The sequence below is a fragment of the Astatotilapia calliptera genome, chromosome 14, assembly GCF_964374335.1.
Source record: "Astatotilapia calliptera chromosome 14, fAstCal68.1, whole genome shotgun sequence".
NCBI classification, from domain to species: Eukaryota; Metazoa; Chordata; class Actinopteri; order Cichliformes; family Cichlidae; genus Astatotilapia; species Astatotilapia calliptera.
The window spans coordinates 6,685,115-6,709,583 of record NC_137435.1 but is presented as its reverse complement, the minus strand read 5'-3'; the positions used below and the strand labels follow the sequence as shown (position 1 = coordinate 6,709,583).

Here is a 24,469-nt window from a genome sequence, read left to right as displayed (position 1 = left end):
TTTGTTAAAGTCAGTCAAAACAGAGTTTTATCTATCCATCTCAAGGCAGAACTATACTCCGCAGAATGTCTGCTCCCATCTTAAAATATTCTCCGAACAATGTAAAAGGCTGGACCAACCCTATGTTTTATCCCTCTGACTTACATTCCTCCACTCACTTTGAATATCTTTTATAAATAGGGGGTTCCAATGTTCCCTAAAGGCTCACATCTCAGAGTAGGGAAGGCCCAAAATGGCACCCACAACCACAAGCCCAGAGGCAGGCAGCAGCAGTACCCACACTGCCTCACACTCTGATCTGGGAGGAAAACAGCCCTTCAAACAAGAAGCCTGTTTGTCAGCTGCAGGGGAGTGCCAGCCGCTAGTTTTGCCTTAATATAGTCTTGCTGATCTTTGTGCTGGCTTTTCAGCAGCACACACATTCTGGTTTGCAGAAAACCCATGTCAGATGTGACTTATTGGTTCAACATTTGAAATAGAAAGCTGCGGTCGCTCCGCAGATTCAAACAGAAAAGGCTAACTCTTGGAGCCTGCGACGAGGTGACGGACTAATGCAGGCGTATTTAGTGGGGTCGCTAACAGGAAGGGGAAAAGAAATTAATCTTGCAAACAGGAAGACGCTGAGGATGCAGAAAGAAAAGGGGAAAAAAAATATTCTGAAATACTCTGCAGGAGGAGTCCAGTTCATAAGTTCACTCCCTGAAATCTTCTCTGGGGCTGATTAACAACACAGGACGATGGCTTTCATCGGGTATCTGCACGCGCAAATGCCACGTTAGGCCTTCCCGGGGAAAATTTTGTTCTCTGTCGTGCATGTGGTGCTCTGCATCATGCTAAAGACACATGTACTGTAGCTGCACAAGCCAAGAGGCACTCCCTCAGATGATTATGAGCCCATAAATAAAGGCATCTAGAGAAAGCGACGTACTTCAAACCATGGCTCGAGATCATTAAAGTATTCTAGTCCATTTTCATCTTTTGTTCTATCCATATAACCCCCACATCCCCAAGCTATGGATCAAAGTTAACCCAACTATATTTTCCTGTGGTAAAAAGTGCATCCCACTGTGTCGCACAACCTGCCCTTGGGGTATTCTCAGAATCTACGCGGCCGCCTGGACGCTGCGTTTGTGCTTTAAAGCACTACGTGTGTGGTATTGGCTTACATTCCCTTATCATATTGAAAGCATGGACACATATATATTTAGCTAAGGCCTGTATTTCCATTACATTAACAGTATGCAAACATTTTTCAGAGAACAAGCAGACCTCTTCACCCTGCCTATCTCCTCATTCCGCTGCATTTCAGTGGCTGGCTGGAACATCTGTTTCTGCTGCTCCAAAAACTGTTTGTTTGTCTTAACAATTATGCCCTGATGTTTCTCATTTTATTTCTCAAATCTCCTGAAAGTCGTTATCCAGTTTCAGGTCCTTCAAGGTTCTGAATTTTTAGAAACTCAATATGGTGATCTGTTGAGAGCTGGTGTATACGTTGAGTTACAGTCAGCTCACCTTTGACATTTCGGAAGAGTCGTACCAGAGGAAGCACGCAGCTCATCTGTAACCTACAGGAGAAACAAGTTTGCGTAGTACGGCGAGTCTGTGCTGCTGTGTTTGGATCATCTGTCAGAGTCGGGGGAATAGAAGAAATAGGGAGGGGTGGGGGAGGTGGGGGTCCCGCAGAGAGAAATGTGTGTAGCATAGTTAAAATAATGACAGTGTGAGCTCATAGGAGATAAGAAGCGCTACTTATGTCTGCTTCACATAAACACAAGCGACACCTTACAGCTACCTCAATTCCAACCCAGTTCCGCTCACAGCCAGCCCACAGAATATATTTACAGAGGGAAACTGAAGTTGGAAAGTAAAGCCTTTTTTGTTAGCACCGCAGCTGCAGGGCGCTCTCACCAACCCAGCAGTCACAAGAGCTCAAACTCTTACTCTGACCTGCCCATCTTTCCCAGCGACCCCCTGCCCATGGCTGCTGGGTGTTGTCAATCAGCACCCCCCATGGCTCCTTGAACATGGGGGCTCTTTGGCATGCTGCCCACAACTCCCCTCTGTCCATCTAATGGGGCCTGAGGTCTGACTCTACCCTTGACGAATGGGAGCTGAAGCTCTCAGAGTAAAGGGCAGCAATAGAAAATGGTAAAAATGCTGCAGTATGACTCAATCCCTGAGCAATGAGAGTAAAAGGAGGGCTATATGTCAAGAGTTTAAAACAAGCCAGGTTTTGGTTTGGGAATAGTTACTTGTACGTTTTAACGTCAACCATAAAACAGTTTCATAAATTCTACATTATTATTACTAAGAAGCTGAAATGGATTAGTAATCAGAGATTTAGAAAATGAATGAGTCTTAATTCCAGCAGTCAAAATATTGTGAAGGAGATGAAAACTAACGTCACCGCTCCAAAAACTAAATTTTCTCCTGCTTTATGACTCTCATAACATTCTTCTCAGCCAAAGGTTGAATCCAATGGTGCAATAATACGACAGATCAGAGCGCGAAACCAAATAAACAAGCAAGCCACATTGTGATTTAGGTTTTAAACTCACTTCCATTCACTTTAGAGCCAGAACTGAGGTTTACTGACAGGCCTCAAATCTGTTCGGCTTAGAAAAGGGGAGAATGTGGGAGATGGCCAAAATATACTCGAGTCTCCCTCTTCCTCCACACTCACCTCAGACAAACCTTCATCTACAAATCTACAACTAAACTGCTTATTCACAATTAGTTTTAACAGCAGAATTACTTTAAAAATGGTGAGAAAATGATGAGAAGGGCCACTGGACTTTCCCAGAGTCTGAAGTAAGAGGAAAAAAAAGCATCTCAGGATATTAGATTTTTTTTTTTACATTTTCTTTAATGACTTTAATTGTCAGTCAACTTATTAATTAATCATATGAGTATTAAAAAATGTTTTATAATCTCAGGAACTGCAAGATTTCACTGTATATATGACTTTACTTTTTGGTTTAATCATTAACAAAACCACATTCAGCAGTCATTTGTGATTGCTGGTGTGCAAGTGGTTGTGAGAATATAGTACTGCATCAGAAAAATCAAGAGAGCCATTATAAGTGCCGGAGCTGGTATCATTACACGTGCTTATGTCCAAATTGCCCACTTAACATAGTTCTCCTACAGCAACATGTGTTTATCATTAACGAGCACCCTAATGGCTCAAACATTATTCCAACTCGCTTAATGGCATCGTTGTGCTTTGTTCAGGTCTGTCTGATAAGCGCCGAGCCACTAATGGTTTATTAATTTCCCTAAATACATGCAGGGAAAACAAACACACACACACACACACAAAAAAGGGTCTGAGGCTCTGTCCTCCAATTCAGTCACATTCCCAATACAAAGCTACTATAGATAAACACAGTCAATTGTACTAAATACATTAAAGTCATTCTGGAAAGTTTAAAATCAGGAACTTGTACTATACCATACAGCAATATAGTTTGGACACAAAAGAGAGCCTCATATAGACGGTATTTAAAAAAAAAATAACAGAGCAAATAAAGACTGTAAACACATATTTCTGCTGCCATAAAACAAAGATACGTTTGGCAATTGAGCTTTCTGAATAAAGGAGTAGTCGTCCAAGAGGACTGACTGAGTAGAAAGCAATGCAAGGATCATAGAGCCAATTAGGTTACAATGAGGGAAAGCGGCTGCAGAAAAAGTTACACCTTAGTTTTTTGTTTATTTATAAAAAGAAAAATTTCTTGGAACAGACTCAAACCTGAGGAAGGATTTCTCCTTCAAAATCAACGCCCTGAACACAAAGAGCAAATCTCGCTCTGCCCTTGTCAAAAGCTCACCCAATATTGGGAAGCACTGAAAGGATTTGAAAGCCATCGGAAGTGTCTTCTTGTCCCCCACCAACGTAACAATGCGTGAGCAACTGTTTGAACTTGAAAGTGTTTTATCTGAGTGCAGCCATGTGTGTCCCACTGACTCGATGTCATGCATTCGAGAGGGATTCAAGACTTTGTTCTTGATAACTTTTAAGTGTTCAGCTTTCTGAGAGTCACCCCTATGTAACAATAGTCGCTGTGAAGCTCTGATGATAACGATGAACAGCAGACAGAGGAAGTTGAGGAATCTGGCATCAGCAGCCACCACGTTACCGTCACTTTTACTCTGCCACTTTCCACGTTTCCACCCAGAGCAACAGTCTTAATCTCATATTATCACTTACAATATTTATGGTGCATACTACATTTTCATATGCACATTTAGCTGAAAGTTTTATAAATACAATGATTTAGAAAACTGGGTTACATCAGCATAGGACTGTGAAAACATAAATCTTTAAGTTCCTGAAGTGCATAGCCTGAATAAAATTAGTTCATGCCCACACTTGTACAACTAGTCTTGAGCTCAAAGCAGCGCCGTCTTTATTTCTACTTTTTTGTTTTGTTTTTTTTATTTGTAAGATTAGAAGAGTGAGAAGGAACATGAAACCAAGGAGAATTGAGCAACGTGAAGGCTGTTTCATGACCATATATTTGCACACCTGCATATTTTTTCTTCAGTATACTCAAAGATTTCTCTTTGTCTCTAATGTTTTTACTCTTTGTCAAAAGCATGCCCCTGGTTGAGTAAATAATGACACCTTCTGTCTGCCAGGCAGGTAAAGTCGCTTTTGCATGCTTTGCACAGTGATTTGTGCACTTGCCAAGTGTCTGAGCAATGGTAACATGGATTTACCAAACCAACGTTTATGACACCCTCTGGGGATTCATCTGAAACAATAAAGGCTCTCTGTTTTTGTAGGAAAAAAACACACTACTTCAAATATTAGTCCAAGCCACCATGTTTCTGCACAGTGGTAAATGTGGCAGCTCGAGCAGTTTTTCTGTGGATCTTCTCTATAATAAAAGTATGACTTGTTGACAGTCCATTTTCAGCTTTTACCAAGGTGAATCCAATGTGTCAGAGGAGTGACATGTTTGCCTTTTTTCTAAAAATGTTCTTTCATCTTTCAAAGAAGAAATGGAGCCTGCAGGCCATCTGATTTCAACTGTGGGATGTTAACTCGAGCGTAGCTGCCTTCAAGGAGCTGCCAGAACTGTTTACCAAACAAATATTTTGGATTTTCTTTTGCTTCAAATCAGGGGATACATAAAGGATAAAGAGAACTGCTGAATAGCAACGTTAATCTGAGTGCTTCTGTGCGTGTTCAAGCAAAATACAAACCATGGCTGTAGGCAAAAGAATTGCTTAAAGGAGTCTTATGAATTGATTTCAGCATTAGAATTTAAAAGAGATTATTTCAAGCTCTTTTAGGACCATAACATCATATTCTTATACTTCACGCAAAGCAATGCAGACTCAATACTCAGTGCCGCCAGTACAATTATGGGCAATAATTATTTAAAGTCATAGCAGACTTGGTTTATAGTGCGGGCCCTTAATTCATGGAAACGTACACACGCTCCGCTCGCCACAGTGCCACTCCGCGCCGCTGGTCTCTCCGCCACAATTCAAAGTTAAGAAAACGAGACAACATGGATCAAATCGGCACCGTGGAGCTCTCTGCCTATTTTATCCTAGCATCTCTTTTGTTTTTCCCTGAAAACTCGAGCTTTCCACATTGAATCCTACCCCAGGTCTTCTCCCAGCCAGCCGGTCAGGCAGCCAGCCCGGGACTCCCCTCTCTGCCTCCCCTCCGTGCCGTCTTACCTCTGTTGCAGGAGAGCAAAAGCTGCGAGACGTCCGGTGAATTAGCAGCAAAACGCATTCTTCTGTTGGCAAATCCGTACCGGGCCCTCCATTAGAAACGGGCTCAAAGTGCGAGACGGCTTGAGGAACATGAAAGCAGTCGGAGAGGTTGAAAAGGGGAGAGAGAGAGTTCAAACCCGTAAAAGCAGCGCAGGCGTCGGGGCCAAGGTGCGCCAAGTCCCCCCTGGTCGAAACTCGCGTTACGTCGGTGGTGGAGAGTTTTCTCTGGAGTCCGTTTCTCTCAGTAAAAGTCCCGACTTGGCGCTCTCTCTCTGTCTCTGTATGTCTGTCTTATTGTAACTTTCTGCAGTGCTCGGTCTCCGTCTCTACCGCTGCCTCTTCCACACACGCATCTTTGAAGTCAGTGTCGAATTGCTCCGCAAATCATGGCAGCGGCGAAGCTGGTCGTCAAACCAGGAATGTCCCAGCCCCGACGCTCAATACGACTCCTGGAAAAGGGGAGGGAGAGAAATAGCAGAGGGCTTGGGGGGTGTTGCCCTGTATAGACTGTGCATTAACAAGTTTTACAGTCTAACGAGAAAATAACTTCCTCCTTCCTCGTCTGCGCACACGCGTGGACAGCGTTATCAGGACGTTACCACAACATTCTCCCACTATTTAATACCACCTTAATGATGCACACTGATATCACCTTTTTACTGTAAACAATCAATGCTTCTCAAAAAAACTGATGGATTTTATGTCACTTATGAATCTCGAAAATTACAAAATGACAGCACAGATATTTTGAAATACTGGCCTGGTCTAAGTTGGCTAAAAGTTGGGCCCTTTTTTAATAAAGTGAAAAGCAGGGAGAGGATTCAATAGTCCACAATAAACTCTGATCTCCTGCAGCTTGGTAATTACTACAAGAAAACCTACTACACATGTAATGCTACTTACAATTCCAGAAACTCCAATATTCAGTTTGAATTATGCACAAAGAGGAGTCTGCGTCTGTGTTAGATGGTGAGGAGACACATTTATAGGTAAGAAGTATTTGTTTGGTATGTCAAAGTAAAATAAACAGCTACAGTGTAAAGCTATAACCACACATATTTAACATGCTTCTGCTTAATGCTCATTTAATTTCTGTCTGTCTGTCTTAATCTTGTGTTTCAGTCTCAGGGACTACTTTCATCAGATTTCTCTGCTCCTTGTAGACTAAACCAGCTCTCACTGGAACTATTGACTTGAGTCAAAGTTATTAGGGAGGGAGGGTGTTTGAACAGCTAATAGCTGTGGGTCATTCTTTGGCATCAGGCCTGTTGGTTGGATGGTCTGAATGTTGGTTGGCTGCTACAATTTCCTCATCACTAGGTGAGACGCCTTCTCAGCGAGGCAGGGGAGAGCGAGCTGTGAGTGTGAAACAGTCATCTGCTGTGCGTATGGGCATGAGTAAACAGCATAATCATCTTTGAGGTAGTAATTATGTGTTCCAGCGTTGGCTGGGCGGTGGAGGCAGCGACGGCGGGCCCACCCTGCTTTAGACAGCAGGTGCAGCTCACCATCTGACAGCTGACTCTAATGGAAGGTGTGAGCCAGTCCACCCAAGGCTGGGTCAACCCAGTCAGGGCTTTAGATGGCCACGGCCAAAGCCAACAAACCAGCAAATCTCTGACACAGCGAGCGAGGGAAAACAACATGGAGGAGGTGGTGAAGCTGTCTGATGAAGGACAGAGGCCACACCTCTGTTTTCGCTCAGAAGAGTTGGACAGTCCTAACCTTTATTTAAAAAACATTCCAACAGACTTTAAATTGCTTATTTTGGCATTACAAGGTCCTTATTTTGGTTAAGGAATTATTTTTGCCCAGCATAAGTCATTTTCACAAATTACCTTTAAAATCATGACAAATTTCTCCAGAAATTGCCTAAATCTGCCCTTTCACAGACGTAGCATACAACAAGACATTATCTGTGTCTGATACATTCTCACTTATTGGAAATGCTGGTAGATAGGCAAGGTGTTTTGCCCACATAGAGCATTCAGGATGTAGGATATGATGCACATCAGCACACATGTGCTCGCTGTAAAGTCTCAGCACAATTATCTGCTCCGTTCACAAGTCTGTGTAATATCTGGTCCAAGTGATCTCATGTGCAACTCCTTCAGGCAATGTCTAGAAGATTTCAGGGGTGCAGTACATGTATGAAAGTGGCTTAAACGTAACCAGATCCTGATGACTACAGACTGCTACTCCTCTCCTCAGACCATCAGAACCTTTTTTAGCTGGATCACTTTTAAACGTTAAATAAATGCAATTGGCAGAAGACGGGTTTATCACAAAAGCACATTAGGGTTTATTACAGCCAAAAGCTTGTTTCTTTATTTGCTTATATAGCGATTTGAAGTAGTTATACACAATTTATTAACCAATAATAACCATAATCTGTTGAACCTTATAAACCTTTATGAAGTCAATGTTATTAGCTAGAGCTATCCGCTTTTCTTTTCTTTTTTCCTCATCTTTTTTCCACAAATGATTAATTTTCCTTCAGGCAGGTATTCAGCTCACTAATGACAGCCTCTCTCTCTCAGGGTCAGCCACTGGTTGGAGATGGAGACAGAGACTCCTGATGTTGAGGGGGGGGGAACGGGGTGATTGGACACAGTCGCATGTGAAAGGCCAGAGAGCGGCTAGTCCACAGGGAGCACGGTCCACACACAAAGGGCCATGGAGGGCCTCGATGGGGGCGGGTGGGGCAACCAAGGAGGAGAGGCCACGCTGGGAACCAAAGCTGACAGCACAGACACTTCTCATGCACTGAGGGTTCGGCTGTCTCTGGCCCCCTGGGGGATACACTCACTTGTCTGTACGGAGCTGCCAGCTCCACGCTGTTGAGCCACAGCAGCTCCAGATAGCTGCTCACTGAGCGCAGAAGCAGCAGAAACATTAAGCACACAAAGCAGCTCTGACCTCTGGCCCACATTTAACTGATATGCGGCTTGTTTCCTGGCTCACATCAGCGTTTATTCCAAATACCAATAGATTACAACACATTTAGCCAATTTCCGATTACTTTTTAATGAGCATACAGCCACTGTAGTTTACACTTTATGCAATCAAGTTTCCCGAGCCTGACCGAGGTTGAAAAGGTAGGGAAATGGCACGTGACTGTCTTACAAAGGCTTTGAGCTCTAAAGTCCAGGCTGGGACTGTTTGGAGTTGGTACATTCAGCATGTTGTCCTTTGCTGTGAGGATAATAAGCTTCCAAGCACTGTCAACAGAGTGTTTATGACCTGCAAAGCAGCAGTGTGTTGTGTTGACTCTATCAGCAGGGGCCTGAGGGACGCCTGTCGCCCAGTGCTATTAAAAGGCACTTTCAGATAACAGAAGAAACATCCCCTGTTTGAGCCAGTCAGGGTTTATTGGTTGGTCAGTGGGACAAAATACCAAAGCCTAATTGCTAGGCCTCAGATCTGACACCACAATTTACATAATTTACTTGAAAACAGATGTTGTGAATTTAGAGTGCAACCCTATGAAAAGTCCTGTGTTGCTCTAAGTAGAAGACAGACATGTTTGTCCTAAGCAGCGAGCACAAGGACATTTATTTTAGACTTTTTATGAGACAGGGAAAACTGTCCGGGTGAAGAAATATATACGAGAGTGAGAAAAATCACAATATTTTACAAGATAGACTCAATGGATTTCCCCTCAGAGAGCCATATATCTCATGTCTTTGACAGGTGTGTGCGATGAGCGTATATATGTGTACACTGCGTCTCTCAGAAGGTTTGGGTATGAGCTACAGTTGTGTGTGTGTGTTCGTGGATGTGTAAAAGACAAGGGTGAAAGAGAAATTTGAAGGCAGCCCTCTCCATCTGTTTTCTGCATCACTGTGGTGGGATCACATTATCCATCGTGGGCTCTCTGGGAATTTCATCAGTCTGTAACATCTCACTTATTCACACATCTCTCTGGGCTTTACCAAGTAGAGAAACCCAGAGTCCCCCCTGACACTGCGCTGACCCTGCACATCCTTTACGGCTTTCTCCCGTCTGATATCATGGCTCTGTGAGAAGCACACGGGACGTAAAAATGTCTGACTCCAGGTTGTAACGCTGTCCCTGTTTTGTCTAAGTTGTCCACAATCCATCAAATATATTCATCCACATAAATACGACTACTGCCAAACACAAATGGCAGAAACACAAAGGTTATTTTTATACTTAAATATGATATGACAGTAACAGAACATTTTGAATGAGCTGTCTACAAAGTGTTTACAAAGTCCCCATTTTCAGAGGCTCAAAAGTAATTGAGTAATTGTTGTTAAGGCTTCAAAGTAAACCCTTTGCAGTTAATAACTGCCTGAAGTCTGGAACCCATGAACATCACCAAATGCTGTGTTTCGTCCCTGAGATGCTCTGCCGGGCCTTTGCTGCAGTTTCCTTTGGTTGCTGCATGTTTGCGAGTCTTTTTGCTTCAGTTTTATCTTCAGCAAATAAAGAAGATATAGGGTTGACATCAAGTGACAGACTTGGTCTTTTGGTCTTTTTGCCTCGAGAAGTTCGGGAGTTGCTTTTGCGGTATGCTTTGGATCATTAGGCCATTTGCACTGTGAAGTGCAGTCCAATCAGTTTTGTAGAATCTGTTTTTTATATCTTAGTGTAATGTGATTGCTGATAGTAGCGATTACATCATTAATTATTACAACAACAAAAAAAGAATACATTTACATGGCGTAGCTCACATTTTGAAAATTGCTATTAGGTATATGAAATACGCTTGGTGTCTAAGTTCAGTCAGTTTTCTTATGTAAAAACAAAAGGTCAGATTTCCACACATTTTTACAAACAGTGTGTCTGTAAAGTTGTCACTAGTGTTTCTTGGTTATCCGTAGAAAAAAAAAGAGTTTTTGAGACTAAATAGTTCCACTCGCACTTATTTATTTACATTGTTTTATGAGCGTCTCACACTGTGAAATGATTAGCATCTGCAAAAGATATCCAGTGTCTACCCATGTAAAGTCATTAAAGCATCCCTCCTTCCATCCATGCCTACGCTCACGTCTACTGAGCTCTGTCAGCCAAAGACGGATGTTCCAGTCTCATCCGCAGCTTTCAAATCAGCACTGATGTGCCGTTGTCATGATAAAGCATTCTTGACTTGGTAGTGGGCATTTGGGGAATAGTGCAGCAGGAAGAGGCTGAAGTGAAATATCATCCCAGTTTAACGTTAAAGTTTCCTCCAGTCCCACAGGCTCATGGTGACCTTGTGATTTATGATGCAGTTCTGGAGGAGCGGATCAGAATACGACTGATCCAGATCCAGACACATTTAACTCTCATACGTAGTCACTGGTTATCTTGATCTGCACTGAGATCAGAGAAGCTGAGATCAGAGCAAAAAAAAAAAAGAGAGAGAGAGAGGGTAACCGCATTTTCTTCTCTTGCTTCTGTCCGTGTAAAAATGCAATGCTTGTTGCGGGTAACTGGCTTTTCCAGCTCATTCCAAATGCCATGAAGTGATGTAGAAAATGAGCTAGATGAAGAGGATTAGGACCTGAGCCTGCAAGTGCTTATCATCTCCCATAGCGCTCTAGTGTAGCCATGGAAACAGGAAGTGAGAGGCAAGCTTCCAAGATGGCCACCAGCTTGTGAATGGGTGCATTCCTCAACGGCAGGGTGTCTACAGCAAGGAGGAGGGGCAGCAAGTGTGTTTACTTCAAAAAGGGACTACATAAATAGTAACTGCTGCTGTTTAAAGGACTTCCTGTCACTAGTTATTGCATATAAGAGCAGTTAAATAAACGATCAGTTTCCCATTGGGGCTGCCTCGTCTTTACTGTAGTGGGGTCTGCAGTGGGTTCAATCCGGGATCCTGGCGTGTGGATTTTAAAGCCCCAGACTGGAGTCATGGAGCTGTTACAGGTCACCACACTCTCTTTCACTCACACCCCGCCTGGTCATATAACCATCAGGCACACACTCTCAGCCTGAATTCCACATTCAGCATGCTTTTTCTCTGCCAAGTGACTTCTTTGCTGACTTTTCTATGAGAACTCTATTGCTTTGTTATGTGAGGAGTGCATCTGGTGCAAGGGTTCAATAAACTGTTATGATCTGAGGTTATTTCTTTGGAGAAATAACCAAGAATCAAACAATTTAGACAAAAATTGTTAATTAGATAAAAAGAAATGTTGTTTTTGTTCTTTAGGACAACAGTGACAATGAGGTCTTTTTGTTCTTATACAAGTTTTTATTTTGTTCCACATACCTGTCAGTTATATAATGTGAGGCTTTTCTGTCACTCACAATCCTAGATTACAAGACTGTTGTCTTAAGTAATACCTCAGCAGAGGGCCTGCCACCTTGGTGCAGGTAACCTTGTATTTTATTGGTTCCTCTGTCTTGTTGTCTCTCTGCAAATGCTACTAGGCTTATTTTCATGATTTTCTTGATATGGAGCATAGACAAAGGGACAAGTTTATGTGTGTGTAATATAAAACTATTATAGAAGAATGGACTTGGACTTGTTTTTAATATAGTTTTATGTGTTCACCTGACAATGTGTGATGTTAAATTACTGCCATCCTTGCCAGGACACCTTTTGAAAGGAGGTGACCTGGCCAGGATAATTATCTAGTATAGCAGTTGCTTAATTTTAAATCTAATATTACATAAAATATTTGATAAGATATTTTGAATTCAAGTGTTCAGAAAGTTTCCTTTGTGTGTTCTTAAAGATTAATAACTGACAACATGCCTTCTTAAGGATTACTGGGTGCCAGTGTGCAGAAAGGCTTTACAAGGACCTCAGTTCATTTTTACCACAGGCCATTTCCTGCATGTCTGCTCTACTCTATTGTCCAAAATAAAGGCTAAATGCCCCCAAATAAATGTTTAGTAGTTCAAGGCTTTCCATTAGAGGCTTGATCATCATCAAAAAAATAAAAAGAAATCTGCACCTTTGTCCCACATACTACATACATAAACAGGTGGAAATGAATATTTCTATATCATATAATGAATAAAGCAAATTTTCATATTTTCATGGACCTATCCACATGACCTGAGTGGTCACTGAATTGTCTGATAAGCATGAAATGTGTGAATTGTTTGCTATGATGTGCTTTGCAGCCTCCACATTTCAAACCACTTGCCCTGCTAAGGGAGATTTTGTTACATCTCATTAAAACAATAATACCTTTTGGAACAATTTTGCTTCATCCCTTCAGTGTACTACTTGAAGACTTGAAGAATCAATGCCAAACTACATTTAAGCTGCTCTGAAGGAACATGTTGGTCTTTTTTTTCTCTTTAACTTGTCACCTGTCTGTAAGCTGCATATTGTAGATGTCACTGTGCAAATATGCAAGTATCTACCAAGTGGCATTGTTAAGAAGGAAACCATCCATCAAGCTGTCAACATGAATTCCTGAGTGTGGAGCACATTTGTCAACTTTAAGTGGAGCACATGCCCAAAATATTTGGATATTTAAACTTACCTCATCGTGGCCTTTGGAGTGGACCGGCATTCCCACCGGTGCTAAAATAAACCACAAACAGAGCACTTGGGTATCACTGGAAGCCTTGAGTGGTATTCTCTAGAGGATATTTTACTATGCCTTCATGCTTGTTTGTTTTCAGGATATGAGCAGAGATAAAGAGCCTGGCGTTTTACAAACAGAATGGAGGCTGAGAACAGGATGTCAGGGTGTGATAGAGCGTCCGCTGCCCTCATTGTTTTTTTTTTTTTCTTTGCTTGCCTCTTCTGATAAAAACAGCGCCCTCATCTAAGGAGAAGTATTAAAAAAATTTTGTGCATCACACTGGTCAAACATCACCAACCAGGAAGATACCATCTGCCATGTGTTTGCATTCGCAGAAGTGGAGCTTCACAGCCCACAGCAGGGGCCAGGCGCACAATCACTGCAGAATATCACCAGATAATCACTGTGGAGCCTCAGGAAAACGTACCGAGCGTAAACAAAGAAAGTATGTGTACATAGCTGCCCGTTTTCAGATTTACTGTAGATCTGTTTAGTGTGTTTGTGTATATATGTAACTGTATAGATGCATGTTCTGTCTCTCCAACCACATTGCAGTGATGACCCCTATCTAATCAGCGACACAGGAGTTTTTGTGACGTTTAAACAAAACAGAATGGGCTGTGGGGAAATCTCAGGCAGATGTGGAGTAAAGACACTGATGTCTTCATAATGATATCTGTATTTTTTTACAACGCTTGCCCACCTCCTTCTTTCTCTCTCCCTCATGCCAGTTAAACAAGCTAGATCCGTGAACAATGTGCTCCATGCTGCAGGCTTCTCTTCCCTCTTCCCTGCTCCATAAATTGCAGTTCCCGGGGGACCGCTGGAAAGACAGTACAACTGGGAGCCAGATAGAGCTGTCTGAAAAGGCTCCAGCTTCGAGTTAGGCATGCTGAACAAAAGTCCATCAACCATAAAGTTAAATGAATTTATATTTTCTCCACCACATTTGGTTTGTCTGCACTCTAGATGGTGACAGTCATTGTGTTATGGCCGAGCAAGTTTGCAGCTGTGCATGTGGTCTCTTGATCAGGGCAATGAAAGGCAGTTTACAGCCTTTTAAAAGGTATTAAAAACCTCTCTCTAAAGAGGCATATACTTCATGGCGTGTGTGTTCCCACGATTAATGTCTGAGCGCAGCATGAGACCGCTGGACATCCTTCCTCATTTTGCCTCCTTGCCTTAAAGGACTGAAGCCACTGCTGAGTTGCAGGCTGATGATGTAAATGACACACTGAATAATGCCATTGGGGGGTGGTGTGAAACTGCGTGCACCTCCATCTTCCAGCACCATGAGCGTGCTTCTTTTTCTAGGTCTTTGCTATGTGATTGCAATCAAGAAGCAATCGCATAGTCACCTGAAGAAAAGGTGTATGCGGATGTTTAAACAGATCAAATATTATGACAAAGAAGACAAGATGAGGCATTTTGTTTTGTTTTGAATATCAAGGAAAGCTGAGCATCCGGGACAAATTGGTTAAAAGAGAGAAAGGGCAGGTTGAAGCTCTCAGGGACACGATTAGGAACAGTCAGGCAGCTCAAGTTTACTTCACAATTAGTGCTAGGCAGTTTGGGATCAGGAGGAGAAGAACTCAGCAGACCACCAACTGCTGCTACAGGTGCAGTATCACACCAACTTTTTCAAATGGTTTTATAATGACTAACTCATCCCAGGTGCTTGTGATTGGATACACTTGCAGGGTCAGGGCAACAGAGTAGCACAGCCAAGATGACCCTGACCTCTCAGAGAATCATATTCTCCAGCAAGGCTGTGACAATAAGCTTCAGCTGACGTTACTGCGTGTAGTTAAATCAACAACCTTGAGCTCCTCCACCCAGCTGACTATTGTTCTGATTTAACATTATCGAATGAAGAGAACATGTCTCCACGGTGCTTGCCTCGCTTCATTGGCTCCCTGTACATTTTAGAATCAATTATAAAATTTTATTGGTGACCTATAAAGCGCTGAATGGACAGGCCCCAGGGTATCTGTCAGGCCTACTGCAGCCTTATATGCCCCCTAGAGCTCTTAGATCGGTGATCTTTTGCTCTTGGCCGCACCAAGGTCGAGGCTGGTTCTTAGAGGTGTGTTTGCAGTTGTGGTGCAGAAATTGTGGAATTATTTGCCTCTCCACATTAGACAGGCTCCTACCCTCAATCTTTTTAAATCTTATCTTAAAACACATCTCTACTCACTGGCTTTTAATACTGCATGAGAGTTATTTGCTTATTTGTTATTTGCTATTTGGCATTGATGTTAATTAATATTGCTATTTTATTGTGTGTTATTTCATTGTGTAATTTGTATGTTTGTACAGCACTTTAGTTAACACCACTGTTGTAAATAAAAGTTGCTATATAAATAAATAAACTAAAATAAACGAAATGTATTCTGACTTAAAAAAAACAAACAAAACAAAACTCTCCTGTGGATTGAAGTCAGGTTTTGTAAGGTCTCAGATGAAAAGACTTTGACTATGTCTAAGATTAACAATGTTTTAAAAAAAAACTATATAAATGCTACAACCAAGCTCATAGAGGACTCATTTTTACGTTATTCTTTGATTCTTTTCTTTTGTTTATTTCATGATGATGATGATGAATATATGTGAAAAGTAGATAAAACAATGAGGAGCTTTTGTAAGTAATTTAAATGCCATGGTGCAGCCAGGGGAGTTGCTGGCTGTTACTTTTCTCTGAAAAATATGCTACTTGTAGCTCGAAAGCGTTATATGGCTTTAATGATGCTTTAATGAAGTTACTCTTGTGCACTAGTGCACCACCACACCATCACAGATGCTCTCTTTTTAACCTTCTTGGATTATTGAATTGAGTAGTCTTTTAGAGTGATGAATGCTGGATGTTTTGTTTTGTTCGGTGTTGTGTTCAGCCACATTACCCTCGTTATTTCTTGTTTTGCTCATGCCAATTTTTTTTGTTTTATTATATAGCAATGTTAACTACATTTTAAAGGGTATTGCGGTGTATTTAAAAATGGGTTAAAAAAATCTTACCTATGTGAAACTATGTCTTAATGCTCTTAGCAGCTCATACTTGTAAATAGGTGTGACTGGTTAAATGAAAAAAACACACCTAAGCAACTATTTTTCGTCTAATTTTGCCCTTTTCGAACTGTATCTGAAGGAATTGTTTTTTATATTTAATAGTTTTTAAAACTTGGTGCCTTACACAAACTCCTCGTCGTGTTTATTTTCTTTACTGCTCATGGTGAGCTTGCACACACATATTTGCTTTAATAAAGGACTTGCTTGCCACTGAATGGCCTGTTTATCAGCATGTGGCTGTCAGGGAAATTTATGAGATAATGAGATTTTAGATTTTTTCTTAATGAAATTCTTTGGCTGCAGAGGATATTAGCTGTGGTGGATCAACCTTTAAAGACTTTTTTTCCTTTCTTTTTTTTTTTTACCTCTTTCAACAAGAGGCAAAGGCAGGCCAGTTTTCATTTTGAGGGTAAACTAAATCCACTGCATGTCTACTGCACTGTAGTGAATGCACACAGATTAGTTTCCAGCTTGATTCAGAATTGCCATTTTGATTGTGAGGAATGGTGGAATCACATATTGATGGAGTTTATCTCTTCTGTGCATATAAGGGCCAACCTCCGAGGCCCCCGTCCAGCCATCAGCTCATTAAGCCCGGGGAGTTCACACCTCTTGCCATGTTGGGCCCAGCTGTGTCCCCTCAGTGTCCAAGCTGGCTCAGTGTTCAGGAAAGGCTGCCAGCTTCACAGGCACAAAACAGGCCAGGCCCTCTGATCTCTGCTAGAAATGCTATGAATCACAGCGTGGAGGTGATGGTCCAAAGTGCTCATTAAAATGGGCCATAATAAATATGGAGGGAATGAAAGGGTCTCTCTACCTGTCAGCCTGGGACAGTTAATGAGGGGAGGCTGTTAGACGTCACTAATGACTGATGATTAGGAAAACAGTGGAAGGTGTGTTAACAAACATTTAACTACAGATTGGCAGTCGTAAATGTTTCACGGCTAAAATGGGCACCACAGAAGGGCCTTGTCTGAAGTGTTTAATCCAATTCAGCTTGACTCAAACAGATTTTAGCATCACATAGTGTCACTATGCTTTTAAATGTCAGTGAAAGTTAATGTTTTAACGCTATTTTAGCTCGTCTTTTTATCAGCAAGAGTCCAACTAACACATGAAAGTTGGTGTAAAGGTGGAAGGGGCTGTTGGAAGTCATTGCCTTCTTTTAGAAAAGTGAAATAGCATACCTGGGGGGGCACTCACTTTATGAGTGCTTTTGTAGTTTTGATAGGACTTTTTTTAGATGACAATTCATTCTCTCTAGTCATTGATCAGGTAATCACTGCATTTAAAATAAGAGTCCTCGTTGAAAATCATGGAAGAAGCTCACTTAATATCTTTGGAGAGTTTTGCAACTTTGCAACTTGAGTCAGTGATAACTTCACTAAGAAAGTGTCATCATTCATCATTTTAATAAAGTAAGAGTAAAGTAAAAGTGCCAAAATTGTGGATTTTCCAGCTTCTCTCAATGGTGTGGTTTTCTAAATTACATCAGTATGAACTTTATACCTGTAGGTTTGGGATTAATCGTCAAAAGAATAAGTGTAAAGTCTTGGGCTCTCAAAACTATAGTGACTCATATTTATGACTTTTTCCTATTTAAAATAATAAAAAAATGTTTAACTAATCAACTTTCATGAGTCATGGTACAAAGCAGATAACACAACTTTGTATATATAAATATATCCAATATATTTATATGTATAAAGTATAATTTTTTAAAATCTCAGCACTGCATCAGAACGTGATCCATAGCCACATTCCTTCCGGAGCTCAGGAACAAGACACACACAATCAGACAAACATGCTCATATTCATTACCAGCACTGGCCAGCTGCAGAAAAGCTAATATTGGGCTTGGTGGTTGGGTTTGTGCAGGGTGGATTAGAAAGCACCATCCTGTGAAAGAGCTCTCTTATCGCCTTGCAGACTGAACCCCCTGCTGCAGGTCACCATTCAGCATCAATCCAAAGACGGCTTTCACTGTGCAGCCAGGTGGATGCAACATAACTCAGGAGTCAGCCAGTGTAGTCTGATGTGTTTACCTTCCAGATAGCCAAGATTTAATATTTCAAAGCACAGCTGACATCTTTCTGGATGATGTGTGCTCATGTTGATGAAAAATAAAGGGGAAGATGATCATAGTGTTGCTCTTTATGTTTGGAAAAACAATGAATCAAGTTTAGTTGATGCTGACATAAAAATGTATAACCTCAGCGAGTTACAAATTAGCTCATTTCAGCTGAAGCTGTCGCCTTCTTCTTCTTCTAGGACATTCTCTTGCTTTGCAAAAATAAAGACATGAGCACCGTTTTCTATGTTGAAAATAAAATAGAAGGAAAATAAGGAATCTAATGAAGAAAAAGAGACGTGCAGGCCTGACTGGATTAGAGAGCGCCTGTTTTTCCTCTCCAAGTCAATGCACTCCTTGACCAGGACAGATAGATAGTGACGGCCTGCCAGTTGGTTTTCATTACATCTTCTGCATTTCAGACCTACTCAAAAAAAGAGAAAAAGAAAAACGGTATCCATCCCTTCTTCCCGCCCCCTCTCATGTGAACACACTTTTCCCTCTGAGGGAAAGGTACAAATTGTTCCTGAAAGTGAAAAAAAAATTGCCAGAGGGGACTTTTTTCAATGTATTTTTCTAATATCCTCTTCAGACTTGAAGTCTCCCCCTGCCTGCCTTTTTTCTTTTAAGTAAAACCCCGTCATGTACCCCATGGGGGCTCCAGTGGAATGCTGCTTCAATATAAGATCTGTAACTTTGCATTCACCCCAATGCATGGCTACGTGTGTCCAAATGGGTTTCCATATGGGGGGAGGAGGAAGGCGACTGGAGGGAGGGGGAAAATTTCAGTCAGTGATATGGGAACAAGGTGAAACTGTGCTTTGTTTGTTGCCCTCTGCGCATACCATGACAAAATTGGAACAGCAATAAAATAAGGCACAGATGTGCATTACTGGCTCAGACTTCAATTGTCCACAAGCTGGATGGAGGCCTGGTCAAATAGTATTAAAAGTTGGATGGTCTGACTCCCTTTCTCCCCCCACTCTCCCCCCTAAAGGCTTGTTATCTCTCCAACATGCTGTGCTGCCTGGATGCCAGCATAGCACACCGATAACCACAACCAGAACATCTCCCCTCATAGGTCTCCTCACCCTCTTCTTCTTGAGTCACGCCATGCTACACCTACGGGAGCGGTGCACTTCAAAGAGAATAAACTCGCACACACATCAGAGCCACAGCAGGCTGATTTTCAGCGGATAAGACAACTCCTGTCTGTTCTTCGGGAAGCATTGCCCTTTGACCTTCTGGCTTTAACTCTGACAAACTGAACTGTTCATTATTCCAATCAATCAGAAATTCCTTCCTGAGTTTGCCTTCCTGTTTTAGATCACTGAGAATTAGCTGCATCATTTGAAGCTGCAGGAAAATCAAAAACATGCAAAGCAACATGGAGGAAACACACAGACATTTGAGCAGCAAATATGCCATGTAGAGAAAAATAACAATGGATGAATCTTAAATCAGCTTTAAACACATCAGCAAAAAGCACCAGAGGCCTTGAAGATGTTTTTGTATATATATTATAGTTATAAAACTCCTCCTGTAGCTGTGAAAGATGTTCTGCCAAACTTCACTTCTGCTCTTCATACTGAATACAATGCCAGCTGTCAAGGCTTGGGCTGAAAGGTTTTCCATTTGCTGGGCCATATTGTCAATAAAAACCATTGTGATAGCCTTCCATCTGCTTTGTTTCTACGTAAGAAAAAGCAACACAGTCCATGGACCCATAAATCTTGGATGATTATCACCAAACACCCCGGCTTTCCAAATGTTCTGATTTGTTGGATGTATAAACTAGGCGCACATTTAGATGCAGACTTTTATGAACCCCAGCTAACCCTCTAACTGCACATTTAAACAGCATAAAGCCAGAAACTAAATCTATATATACTTTTATTATAAAATAAAAATTAGAAATAAAAGATATCATGCAGAGACTTAGCCTGACTTAACCTACAGATGTTTATTTTTTATTCTAAACTAGTTCCAGGTCACTTATCCCTTTTTTGATTTGCCAGTATTTTCATCTTTGTTTTTACCTCATGATGATTCTTTGTTTGTGTGTTTTTGTGTGAAAAAAAATTGTCAGGAAGAGAAAGGGGAAAGCAAAAGACAAAGTAAGTGGGCAATTATTCTGCATCTTTAGCCAAGCAGAAGAGGGACAAGTATGGGAACTGTATAAAGCGAGCAGCCTGCTGATTTTTCCAGATAGCATATCTGCTTCTTTAACTCTGCCATGAAGGGTTTGTAGGGGACCCAAAGCCTTCAGCAAGCATCAGTCTGTTGATGCAAAGCAGACCAATTACTATCCCCCCCCCTCCAAATTGCAGAAGATATTGCCTGCTCAGCCTTACGCTGAGTTTGACTCTGCATCACCACTATGTACATGCTGGACTCTTATCTGCTGTAGCAGAAAAGCCAAAGATAGGGATAAAGAGCTGCAGAACTGCTAGGATGGGAAACAGGATCGCTTAAATGACACACAGACAAGTAATCTCTACACTAATCACTCTAATTAGTTCACTCAAAGCCAGGCTCGGTCAGAGTTTTAGCCTTAAGGCATCCTTTTCGTTTAATCTTTAGCAGTTAGCTCTATTAGCGAGGGGAAAAAAGAAGAAGAAAAGAAAATCAAGTAGTATGTGAACACAGCTGATAATGATTATTAAAACATGAATTACCATTAAAAAATAATCCCCCTCTCTTTCTTCCTGTTAAAAGGGTTTTTTTCCTTCTCACTGTTGTCAAAGCGCTTGCTCATAGGAGGTCATATGATTAGTGCTAAAACTACATTTTGAAATAGACAAAAACTTCAAGAGTTTTAAAGCAGAATGAACAATTTATATGGCAACCAATTAGCTTCTATAATTGTGGCAGCTCACAAAGCTTCATGTATCTTTAACATTGAGATTTATAATGAATATTCAAGGCCCAGCCCACTTCATTGGCCAAACAGTGAAGAAGCAGCAAGTAGATCGTGGAACATATAACAGGACTTCAAAGCTCAATCACTGCATGATTCACAAATGGTATGCCTATCCAGTCGTAGTGGTGTTGGTATATTTTAGACTCCACCCTCAGCTTAAAAAAAACAAGTTCTGCCACCCACCATGATGCAGATGGCAAAACCCTTCTTTCTGTGTAAAGGTAAGTTTAAAATAAGGGGGTGGAAAATCAGGCAGATGACAACCCACTAACTGGTCAACAGCTGAATCAAAGGTGTATCAGAGTAAACTGGCATGTAATCATGCCAGTGGACCGATGCATAACATCTATGTGGACATTAACATCCAGTGAAAGAAGACTGCTGGTGCTAACATTGCTAATAAGTGCTACTGATTTCAGCAGGATCTGATGAATCATTATCATAGAGTTAAATTAACTTCTGCTTGGCATCACTGTCCTACGGCATGACCCTGTTTCTGCAAATCTTTAGCTGTTAGGTAACCTAACCAAAAATTTGCTGCTGTGCATTAACGAAAAAATATCTACGCTTTGGTCTCATCTCTCCAAAGGTCATTGTTCCAGAAGTCTTGTGATTTGCTCATTGCTCATCTCTGCAAACACGTTGTGCTGCCATGTTCTTTTTAGAGAGAAGAGGCTTTCTCAAGACTTGTCCAGTCTTTTTTATATCGTCACTGTCTGAGATTGTTTAGACATCTGCAGAGGACGGATAGTCGATACATTAGACAAAGGATGTTGACTGTGGAGCTGCCAGGCGGGAGGAAAATAGGAAAACCACAAAGATTATTCATGGATGTAATAAAAAAAGAACACATAGAGGGATGATGGGACAGGAGAGGATGTTATGGATAGGGTATGGACAGGATCTGCTGTGGCAACCCCTAAAAGGAGCAGATGAAAGAAGAAGAAGAGGAAGAATGTTATCATGAACTTTAATACTTAACATGCTAACTGAGCCCTGTAGAGTATGAGAATCAGACCTTGAGTAATTTGTAATTTCTCAGAGCACTGCACAGTCTGATCTTGGGGAGAATTTGATAGGACATCCACTCCTGGGAAGGATGTACTTGAAAATAAAAATTTTGGATTCTATGTGACTATAAATGCAAAACTAAATGTTTAATAATGTAACAAAAACTCAAAGTTTACTTCAGCTGTAGCAGCAGAAGCTGATTTGTGTGATGTGCCTTTCAGCTGTTATTATGACCACATGGAGGAGCTTTTAGCATGAAACAGATAGTGCAGTAACTGCTGCTTCGTGTTGTAGCCTGCAATTCTGTAGGAACAGTAAGATGCATCCAGTTCAATCTAGCTGTATAGCTTTAGTGCGGATTGTTAAATTTCATAGTGTGATGGTTCCTTAACAGTTCTGAAAATTAACTAAGAGACTTCAGAAGCTCCACATGCAGTTGTAATCTACTCTCAAAGAGCAGTTAAGCTATGACCCCATGACAACATATTTAGTTTGTCAGAGCACCTTGAAGTGGATTCATACACGGTCAGTTAACGCCCATAATAAATTTCAGAAGCAAACATAGTTCAGGGTGAAGCATTAATGTTCATCTTTGATGCATGGAAGAAGAAGTGAACAGTGGTAGGTGTGTGTCTGTCTTTGAGAGTCACCCAAGCGAGTGGTTTGTAGTGAGCCTGTGGGCCCCTGCTTCAGCAGGTTGCGTTTGAGAGCTGCTGGTGCTGTATGACTGTCCTGCGGTGTGAGAGTGAGGAGCTGGAATCATCCGAACCCCCTGCCGCAGTTCCAACATCTGCTTGCCCACCATAACCAATCAGAGGGGAGAGCTCAGAGCCGAGACAAATCGGCCTGTTCGGTGATCTTTTCAAGGGATCCTGGTGGAGGGGTCAGAACAAAAGACAACCCCCGCCACCTCAAAACCCTCCTGCTGTATCCACCCTCTTCATCCTCCCCACGGCCTTCTGGCTTTGATATTTTAGACTCCTGCATGGAGGAAAAGCCTTCCCTGTTCATACTCTCTCACACACCCCATGTCCACACAAATACTTCACTGGGTCATGACAGAAAAATGACGTTAGTTGAAGTATCCTAAGCATGAGTGACATACAGTGCATTTGTGCGAGTCCTTTCTTTTCTTCGCTTTCATAGGACAAATTGAGGTATTGACATGCTGGAGTTTGTTGCCCTCATCTTTTCAAACTATCTATCTCATTGCTCATCTCTTATCTAGACATTCTGGCTCTGAGCTGAGATAAACTCTGACAGCCTGAGGATACGCAGGCGTCAAGCAAGCCGATAGGCAAAGCAACTGCAGTTTTCCAAAATGAGATAAACAGATATGCAAGTCACATAATAAATCACAGTCCTTAAGATCCTGAGCTGGTTTTAAGGCCAGTGTTACATTTTATTTGTGAAAACAGACACAAAGACTGAACCAGACGGCCTGGATCCAGACAGTCTATCCTCTGGCCAGCCCATCTAAGCAGACTAAAGACGTGACTCCCTTTGAACATCTGAGGAATTGGCAGAAGTGCACGAGGTAATTATGTGATACTGTAACAGAGAGAGAGAGAATGAAGAGACAGAGGGCATGTGTGTATGTAACAAAGAGCCTGTTGGTACAGTGGATGCCCGCACAGGGATGACATTCACTCCATCTCGGTGATAGCCCGTGACCAGCTAGAATTACCTTGTGCTGAAATCTGGCCATATATTCCATTTGATGCTGCTGCTTCTCAGAATGACTTCAAACAGTAAGAAGTTGAGCTGTTTCTGCCAAAAGTTGCTGAATTGAAACATATAAATCATGCTGAACAGATATACAATACCTCCATTTCTCTGTTCCTGAATGGCTCTTCCTGATGCTCACAGAATACATGTGAAGCAGCGATTTTAGAGAGTGAGGCGGGGATTGTTGCTCTTTTGTGATGACTCTTCAGTGAACCAAAAACCAGATAGATAACAGGATCTTTTATCAATCAAGTACATAAAGCAAACAGTAACCAGCAGTGCACAATGGCTGTGGTTTACTTTACTCGGTTTGATCTCTAAAAGCATCTCAACAGTGATCGGGCTCATTAAGAGGAAGGCCGCCAGAGCCTGCTGGGTTCTGGTTTCAGAGCAGATGTGCCTGGGTATAGGGGTCCACCTGATGAAGCC

General features: G+C 41.7%; 1 protein-coding gene across 2 annotated transcripts in view; it reads right to left on the bottom strand.

The window, feature by feature from the left end:
* The window catches only part of cdon (cell adhesion associated, oncogene regulated), a 32,174-nt gene extending 25,985 nt beyond the window's left edge, over positions 1-6,189 (bottom strand). For both annotated transcript variants that reach the window (XM_026192176.2, XM_026192177.2), the window contains exon 1: positions 5,701-6,189. The gene's annotated coding sequence lies outside the window, so the exon portion shown is untranslated. The remainder of the gene's footprint in view (positions 1-5,700) is intronic.
* Between the last annotated feature and the right edge of the window lie 18,280 nt (positions 6,190-24,469).